Raw genomic sequence first — 7,941 nt, forward strand, 5'->3', positions numbered from 1 at the left:
TCTTTCCCTCTCAGGCACATTCATGACTCAGTGCCACAGGCTGGGCTGGGCTCCAGCCAGGGGACCTCTTGTCAGGACTGGCACTGTCCAAACCCTGTGAGCTAAATAAACCTCTTCTTTAAAAGTTCCCCAGCATCTGACGCTTTGTTATGGTGACCAATGCAGTTACAAAGAGTGAAGCTGCCTGGCTGATAGCAAATCTCCACCAACCCTTTGTCCCGCTCTGCAAAGCAGATGGCCTGCCCCTGCCTTTCTGGGACTTGCACCAGAAAGTTCTGTCATACCCACATTGAAGCGGCTGGTGTTGTCAGTAAAGGAAGATGGAGGCCACCGTCCTGTGTGAGCTGAGAGGACTTCAGAAGGTCACTATGACACAAGTCATTGAGGCAACTGCAACAGGGGCCAGGGAAGCTGAGTATATGTCAAGAGGAAGGAGCATAGTTAAAATAAGTGGGCATTGTCCTTTTTATTTCTTTTAATATTTGAGATCAAATATAATTAATCATTTTCTCCTTCCCTTTCCTCCACCCAAAGCCTCCTGTGTGCTCCTCCTTACTGTCTTAGAACATTTGCTGCTCTTCTGCTGCCTGGAAATATCGCTGTCTGGACACCCTCATGGGCAGCAGGGATAGCCAACACTGTCCAGTACACATGCCACATTTACACAGCACTTCAGGGGTTACCCACCCACAATCACCCTCAGATTGCCTCCACTGATCCTCATGAAAAGGGTGCTAGTTAAGTTACCAGGGCCATGAGCATGAACGTGATCCTGTGACAGCTTACCAAGAGAAGTGTCTCTCACCCTTGTAACAGTCCAATGTCACATTTAAGGACAGTCCATGACTTCTTTGCAGACTGGGGTCTCAGGTAGAAGAGCCCAGTTACATATACTACTAGTGCTTCATGGTACAAATAGAAAGTTTATTGGAAAATTCACAGGGAGGGAAATGGATGGTTTTCCTCACAGTGACTCAGCCCCCTTCTGACCTGTGACTTATTCCTTAGGGATGCACAGTCCAATATGATGAACCATAGCTCCATGTGGCTCTTTAAACTTAAGTATTCATAAATGAAAACAAATAGAAGGCAAAACCAGTTCTCATTTGCACCAGCCTCATTTTGAGTGCTCACTAGACAAACACAGTAGTTAGTGGCTGCCGTCTTAGACAGTGCAGACTTAGATGTTTCAGCAACACAGAAAGTGTTAGTGGCCGTGGTTGTCCCAGAACTTCAGTTCCCTGATGCCAACAATCAAAAAAAGTGGGGGTACAGGAAGGACCTCTACACTCTTCTTCCTCTTTACTACCATGTGCAGAAAGATTGCTGTCCCTCCCATAGTCCATCCATGTGTGCACACTTTGTCTTGTCCTGTAGATGCATGCAGCAGGGCACACACCTCTGGCTGCACAGCTGCATCCCGGCAGCACCTCCACACCAGGGACAGGAGGGTGATATGGCCCATGGGACAGCTGCTGTGACCCCCAAATCAGCCTTCCCTCTTCCCAGCTGAGAGAGCCAAGGACCAGAAAAGTGAAGTAGGATGGCCAGATGGTAAAGGATGCGGGAGGCGAGGATAGAGCCCTGACTGCCTGATGCCCCCTACAGGGTCCTTCTAAACAAAGCACGGAGAACAGCCTCAGTGAGTTAACACACTTCCTCAACCCCCAGCACTGACCATGGCTGGGAAATAAAGTCAGAAAGAATATGCAGAGCTGAGGAAAAGCACCCCGTTCTGCGACACACAAAACAACTATGTCTAATAAGGGACCTTTCTTAACACAGCCAACTGGGAGATCTCCCTGGCCAGTGCTTTACGAGATGGTATTAGCAGCTAGAGCCTCCGCTTAAGAGTCAAACTCAAACCAGAGGGGGGGGAGGAGAGAGAGAGAGAGAGAGAGAGAGAGAGAGAGAGAGAGAGAGGGGGAGAAGGAAAAATAGGACAATATATTGATGGACGCCACTCTTTCAAAACCGAACATTCTGCCTATCTCCCCATCTCTAAGGTACATCTCCGTATCTAAGAGGTGGGGCTTCTGCAGAACCTTAAGGTGACTACAGGGAAGAAAGAGGAAGCTGAATCCCAAGTGATGTGGGAGTGTCATATCAATCTGTTGATTTCATTGGCTGAGCAATAAAAGAAACTGCCTTGGCCCATTTTATTGGATAGAAAATTAGGTAGGCGGAGTAGACAGAAGAGAATTCTGGGAGAAAGAAGGTTAGAGGAGGAGTCGCCATGATTCTCCCGCTCCAGACAGACGCAGGTTAAGATCCTCCCTGGTAAGCCAGCTCGCGGGCTACACAGAATATTAGAAATGGGTTAGAACAATATGTAAGAGCTAGCCAATAAGAAGCTGGAACTAGCCGGGCCAGGCAGTGTTTGAAAGAATACAGTTTCCGTGTAATTATTTCGGGGCATAACCTAGCCAATGCGAGCGGCCGGGTGCTGGGGACGCAGCCTCGCTGCTCCTAATTCAACACCCAAGATAGGCCACCCTGGAAAACCAGAGTGAGATCGTTCTGCAAGATGCCATTGTCCCTCTGCCACTTGCACCAGACAGATTGAATGCCCTTGACAAATCAAGATTCCCCATGTTTTGAGGGGGAAGACATGGCCCCTTGGGAGTTCTAACCCCTTTACTTTATGTTCTTGATGCAGCATGCTGGGAATGGCATCCACCTGACTTCTGGTTCAAAGGCAGACACTGGTATTGGAGGAATCTCAGACTATTTCTGTACACCTCTCTGAGCCTCAGTTTCTCTATATGATCAATACCATGCCCCTTCCAGGTCTGACATCTGTCATTGTAGAAATCTCACACACCCAACTACTTTAGAAAGTATACCTCTGTCCCCTCACTAAGAACAGACATTCTGCTCCCCTATTTATTGTACACCAGTGACTCCCACACCACTGAGGCCTAGGATACAGGAGAAGCCTCTGCACACAGTGGGAGCCCAATAGAAACTGATGACGGGATTTCAGCATATGTCCAGCCCTGACTGACAGAAGTGGGGTGGTGGCCACACTCCAGTACTTGTAAAAATTCATAGATCATTCTTCTGGCAGCATCTGGCTCCACGGAGCCTGCTTCCCTCTTCCTCCATGCTCACAAGAGGCCAACTCCTTGTTCTCCAGAAGCAGATGTGGCGTCTTCCATGGGTGAGGAGGAGAGTCTCCCCCAAGTGCAACTCAACCCCTGGACCTGCCGGAACCAAAGAGACAAGATGCCCATGGCCACCATGCTACTCCTGAAGTCTATGAACAGCACCATTCTGCTTAAGTGGCTCCACGCTGGCGGGGGCTGATAGAAAATTACACCCCAGACTGGAATCACCACCCTCGCACCTTCCTATGGTTTCCAGAATAGGAGACTCTCCCTATTTTTCTCCTGTCTTGCATATGTAGGAAGTCTTACTACAGTTCCACCCTCTAGTGCCAGCTATCAGGACCAGAGGCAGATGTTACACAAGGCCAACCTCACCCTGGACTTTTTGCTTCTCCAAACTGCATCAGTAATGGTTGATATCCATTGTCATTGACTGGATCTGGAATCACAATGAAAACACACCTGTGGGCAAGCTTCTAGGAATGTTTCTAGAAAGGACTGACAAAAGAGGGGAAACTCAGCCTAAATGGGGTGTTGCCATCCCTTAGGCTGAGATAACAGCTGGAATGAAACAGAGAAAAGGAGCAGAGCCTCCCCTAGCATCTGTTTCTCTCTGCTTCCTGGATGTAGATGCAGATGCAGTATGACCAGCTACTTCACAATCCTGCCGCCCATGCCTTCCCCGCCATGAACAACAATGCTCTCAAACCATGAGCCGAAACAAACCCTTCCTCCCTTGAGTGCTTTTGCCAGGTGTTTTGCCACAGCAACAAAACCAAAGGAACTTACAGAACATCCAAGTGCAATGCTAGCAAAATACAGCTGCCAGCACTGCGCTTGGCTGGGCCTGCAGCAGAATCACGTCAGTTACGACAGTTTCTTCCACTTCTCCCACATTGCTGTGGCAATATCTGGCAGATACAATCGAAGGGACAAGAGATATACCGTGGCTATCATCAGAGAGTTTTGGTGTATGACGGTGGTGTCAGGAACTCAGTTCATGCCGTACAAGCGTAGTCATATCACAGCAGACCAGAAGCAAGACTGGGCCCGGGCTAGGGAAAGCCAAAGGCCTTCTAGAGACCTGTGTGCCAATGGGGGACATTTCAGATGTAAACCTAGAGGATCTTCATTGGATGAAGCCTGAGATTCCCTTAATAATGAGACTGTGATCAACTTGCCCAGGGGAAGCATTGTGGCACCCAAGGGTGGGCAAGAGATGAAGAAAGGGGATTGCCTCTGCAAAAATACGTAAGAAAAAAACCATCAGTGGCCATTTGTCCATGTCCTACCCTCATATGTCATTCTTCTTCCAACCTTCCCCCAAGAAGTCCAAGGTTCTAGACCTCTCTATTCTCTCTTCAAAGCTCACCTCTTCAATCTATAGACAGCTTTCTGTGTAAAAGACAGACACACAGACTTATTCAAAAACAGAGAAACACAAATTAGGACTTCTCTGAGAATCTACTTACCACCATCAAGTTATAAAGACAAGAGCCCGAAAACCGCAGTGTTGCAGTACTGTGGCGAACAAGAGTGAGTTAACACTTTAAGACATTTGCACTGTGCCAGGCCATGGTGGTGCACGCCTTTAATCCCAGCACTTGGGAGGCAGAGGCAGGCAGATCTCTGAGTCTGAGGCCAGCCTGGTCTACAGAGTAAATTCCAGGACAGTCAGGGCTATACCGAGAAACCTTGTCTCGAAGGAAAAAAAAGATATTTGCACTGTATCTTTCTAGGGTACAGGAAACACATGCACACACACACACACACACACACACACACACACACACATCTTTGTTCTCCATTCCTGGCTGAGCCCCTAAAATTCTTTGCATTTTTTAATTGGAGTGTCGTATTATTTATAACAAGCTCTCAGTCTCCAGCTGGAGGAATCCTCACTAGAAAGACACCCAGAACTCTGTAGTACTGTTTATTTAGGACACAGCTCAGGGACAGTGCAATGGAAAGGTGAGGGAAACAGGTCAGGGGCACAGGAAACAGAGACTCTGCCCTCCAGGTACTGCCTTGCCCAGCACAACCAGGACTGGAGATACTGAGGAAAAATGAAACCTTGCGTCGTTCTCTCAGCCATCACACAGGGAGGACCATTACAGATCCCTCTTCCCGCGCTAAAGCTGAAGTCATAGAAATGGCACAGAGAGTGTCCTGGCCAGCCGCCTCACAGAGAGGAGAGAGAGGACAGAATCCAGGCCCTGACAGATAAGTGCTTCTGTGGAGGTCCTATCAGGACATGCACCTCTCTGACGCAGGCTTCTGACAACGGCTTTGAGTCAGCTGTGGCCAAGAGACACTTGGAAGCTCCCCTGCTAAAAGGGAAATTTGCTACAATGCACATTTTCTTCTTTTCTTAAGATTTATTTTTATTTATTTGAATGTGTGTTGGTAGATGCCTGCCTACCGCTAACCCTAACCCTAACCTCTGCCAGAGCAACAAGTGCTCTTTAACCGCTGAGCCAGCTCTCTGGTCCAGTTAACCTGCTTTGCTTGTGATTTGTGATTCCAGAAGCAGGGAGCAATATGGGCCAAACAGTTCCCAACGCTCTGCTCCCACATGTGGGTAGAGTGTATCAATGGCCAGAGAAAGGAGATTGACCTACAAAAGGTGAGTGTGAGACTTAGAAAGTTGTGCAGATTAAGGCCTGGCCTTCACCTTGTTTGAACCAGTTGGAATAGTTGGCTGCACATAGCTGACGAAAGCCTAGCTGTGGGGACTACGTAGTCTGTCAGAAAAGCGGATCTCCACAACATGTCAGGGGATAGTTTTTCCGTGGACTTTCTCTGTCCATGGTGTAGGCCAAACAAGATATTAACATGGGCAACTTTAGGCCCAAATTCGTTCAAGCTAAAATCATTATTTATTTATTATATTTTACTTGAGTGAATAGTCATTGTGTTGTACCTCTTTGAGCTTGGAGCTCTGGCTGAGCTAATTAGTGATAATAATTTATATCGCAACTGTTAAAGTCACATTTTCCTAGAGGCTATGTAGGATCCCAGACACCGAAGCAGGTACAATAGTCTAATAAAGAGAGCTTTTAATACCATTTTGTGAAACATTATAAGCAAGAGCCTGTGGTGTATCTTCCTGCAGAATCAGCCTATGCATAGAACAAGAAAGGAAAGAAAAACAATTAGACAAATACAGCCAGTGTTTATTATGCTTAAAGCACTCAGGAAGAGAAAGCATCCATTCACAGAGACGCTGTCTGGGAGACTCCATTGTGCAGGCTACAGTGGTGATTTAGGGGGTTGCATCGTGCCTGCGCTCCTTCTAGGCTGAACTGATTAAACACTAAACATGGTGGCAAGGTGGCTGGCAGCTGTTCCCATTCAGACACTGGGAGTTTTCCATCTTCCCCTGACTGCCTACTACCCAGCCCAGCCAGACACAGCACTCATGTCAGCCAGATTAAAATACTCAGAACCTCCCAGAACATAACTGTTCATCACCTATAATGTGTGTCAAAAGCAAGTTTTTGTGTCTCGGCCGGCCTGGAGAGTTCCAAGGAGACAACCAAAGCGACACAATCCACACCCGGGGAAATGTAGCTTGGGGAAGGCCATCCATGATGGATGGGAGTGTGGTAAGTCAACAAGACACGGGGCTCATGAGGACATTCCTGTTGGCGAGCTTGTGGTCACAAATGAGAGGACCATTAAGGTCCTTAGAGGTGGCTGGCCTGCTTGCTGCGAAGGGAGCAAGGGCTGTCCACATTGCCAGAGGGAGAACGGGCAAGTGAGATGAATAGCGGTCAAAGCCTGTTAGAACCAATTTCATTACAAAGAAAATTTCACCTTAACAAAAATACACACAAGCCCCAGGCACTAGACCATAATAATCGCTTACTGCTGGAATAAGCCAGTGTGAAGCCTGCTGTTCCCCCCTCCTCACCTCCGCTTAGAACAATACCCCAGTGCACACCCTTTCACCTCTGCAGAATGCGGCCACACCCACCTCCCTTCCCTCCTGACTGTGGGAGATGACTTTAAGATGCCCTAGTGGAGGGTGACACTGGAAAACTTTTAGGGTCCAATCTTAATGGGAATTATTGTTTCATCTCACAGATTTCCATCAGACCAGACGCCCGGCTCTGATGTCATCAGCAAGAGTACTTCGAATGTTAGGTTACCACTTCCAAATATGCAGAACCAAAGATTTTGAGAGGCATGCATAAAGGTATTGCCTTCTGCAAGAAACTGGAGCAATGTCTCCACAATTAATAACATGGCCTACTCTTACAGGAAACCCAATTTGGACAAGTTCAACAGAACTGCCATATATGGGCTGTTCATGCATGCTTCAGCATTACAGGGCATAAATTTCACTTTTCATTCTGTTCTTACAGGCAAGCTGAATTCAGTTCCCAGCATGCACTTCTGGCAGCTTACAACCAATGGACCCAACTATAGCTCAAGAGAATCTGACTCCCTCTTCTGGCTACCACAGGCACTGCACTCACCTGCACAAACCCACACTCAGACAAACATTTACTCATACTTCAAACATAAAAACCTTTAAGCATTTTAACATCTTCTTTTTATTGGCTATAAAGTTGAATTTGATATTACATTAGCCTTTTAATTTCTAAATCTTTTTCACATATAAGTCTTTAATTTTTATGGTTAAAAATGCTATTTCTTTGACCTCTACACACATGCACAGGCCCCTGACACAAACCTATGTACCTTTTGCTGTTTTCTTAAAATCTTGTTGTACTTATTTAGGGCATACAACATGATGGTTTGATATATACATACACACACACACACACACACACACACACACACACACACACACACACATATA

Source organism: Alexandromys fortis, unplaced genomic scaffold (genome assembly GCF_014885135.2).
Source record: "Alexandromys fortis isolate MF-2015 unplaced genomic scaffold, M_Fortis_MF-2015_v1.1 scaffold_57, whole genome shotgun sequence".
NCBI lineage: Eukaryota > Metazoa > Chordata > Mammalia > Rodentia > Cricetidae > Alexandromys > Alexandromys fortis.